The sequence below is a fragment of the Monopterus albus genome, unplaced genomic scaffold (assembly GCF_001952655.1).
Source record: "Monopterus albus unplaced genomic scaffold, M_albus_1.0 scaffold163.1, whole genome shotgun sequence".
NCBI lineage: Eukaryota > Metazoa > Chordata > Actinopteri > Synbranchiformes > Synbranchidae > Monopterus > Monopterus albus.
The window spans coordinates 752,268-754,277 of NW_018128043.1; the positions used below are offsets into that span (position 1 = coordinate 752,268).

The window sequence follows — 2,010 nt, forward strand, 5'->3', positions numbered from 1 at the left end:
CAGCTGCAGGGAAAATAAAGAGCTGCTTGGACTTAGTGGCAGCAGAATGGGACCTCTTTGTGTCACGCCGTGCATGAACAAATTTAGAAGAGGACAGATGGAACAAAAAAGAAATGATCCCACTCACAGAAGATGTGATGAAGCTGCATCAAGTATTGAAGTCCACAGCAGAGGAGGCAAAGTGAAACTCATGGAAGCACCTAACCCTAAAGCATACAAGATTCTCAGTGAGTGCCTTCTCTCACAAATCATACTTTTCAACTGAAGACGGCAAGGTGAGGCAGCAAAATTGCCTCTGTTGACCTATAGGAACAGAACCAAAGAAGAACCAAATCAGGGCATTATGCAGTGCCTTTCAAAACTGGAACAAGATTTGAGTCACAAGTTTACCAGGTTGGTGATAAGAGGGAAGAGAGGCCGTAAAATACCTGTGCTGCTTACCAGCGAGATGACAAAAGCACTTGATTTCCTCATTGAACAAAGGGGTGAGGACAATGGCATTTTAGGTAGTAATGAGTAAGTCTTTGCAAGACAGCATTCGGATTCTCATCTCCGAGGTTCAGACTGTTTGAGGAACTATGCAGCTGCAAGTGGGGCAGGGAAGCCTGAAATATTCACGTCAACCCACCTGAGGAAACATGTGGCTACACTTACTCAGATAATGAACCTGAAAGAAAATGAGTTGGATCAACTTGCCAAATTTATGGGACATGATATTTGTGTTCATCGTGAATACTATCGCCTAACCGAGAACACACTTCAGCTTGCAAAGATGAGCAAGCTGTTCATGGCAATCGAATGTGGAACTGAGGTCTACAAAGGCAAATCTCTTGATGAGATTGATTTGGGCATAGAAAGTGAGTAGAAAATAGATTTCATAATAGAATCCAATTTATACTTAAAAATGCTGTTGTTTGTTTTGTTCTACTCGTCACTCTAGTTTGCTAAATAAGATGAGTTCACAAAATGTTTTTATCAAAACAGCTGGTTTGTCTTCTGAAATTAGAGCTGTACAGAAGTCTCAAGTCAGTGAAAATGACACACAAGTCTTCAATGAGAAGTCTTTGGAACCAGCTCAAGACTCCTATGGTATGAAGCCATCAGAGCTGTTACCTTGAATATCAGTTTTCTTTCCTGTCTATAAATGACACAAAGTAACTAAAAATGTCCATCCTGGTTACTTCTTCTCTTTAAGGGTCCTCCAAACGCCAAAGGTCAAAGATGGCATCTGAATCATCTCAAGTTTCAGATGGTATGAATATTTTTTGGGTCATGTGAGGAGCACTGTGGAATGAAATATTGCATTATCTGATAAGACGATGATTCGTGGTTAATAGTGAGGTGATGTGTTCTTTTGCTGCAGAAGAATCAGACATGCTGACTCAACAGGCCTCAGCTACAGGACCATCACACAAGCTCAAAAGGACAGAGAAAACAGGTACTGCTCAGTTCTCAGACTTGAGTAATGTTAATTACAGTAGATGTGGATTAACAATACATTACAAATTAGATCACAAGATAAATTTTTGATTTATCAATATTGAGAATGTCTATCACATTTTGTCATTTCTGTTTCAGCTGTGGACCTACAGTTACTCAGCAAAAACAAATGCCAGCGCAGGCCGTGGAGTTCTGCTGAAAAAGCAGCGGTGTGGCGACAACTGGGGCAGTGCATCACTATGCAAAGAGTTCCTGGTAAAGAGGTCTGCCTCAAGGCACTTGAAGCAGAACCAGTACTGGGCAGTCGCAACTGGAAAGATGTAAAGAATAATGTCCACAACTCCATTATGTCTCAAAAAAAAGGAAATTTTTGTAGTTCATTTTTAATTTATGTTGTACAAATAAAGCCAGTTGTGACTAATTTCATGTGCTAAATTGTTTATCAAGCTTCTATCAATGGAGTGGGTGAATTAAAATAGGTAAATCAAGATTAGAGGACTTTGACAAACATTGCTTTCAGTGTTACTGGTGTTAAGCAAACTTAGCAAGTGACATGTAAGATTGAAAAAA

The 2,010-nt window shown here is 39.9% G+C and overlaps 1 protein-coding gene across 2 annotated transcripts in view; it reads left to right on the forward strand.

Moving 5' to 3' along the window:
- The window catches only part of LOC109968817 (xin actin-binding repeat-containing protein 2-like), an 81,687-nt gene that overhangs the window by 11,296 nt on the left and 68,381 nt on the right, over window positions 1-2,010 (forward strand). The gene's annotated exons all lie outside the window — the stretch shown is intronic.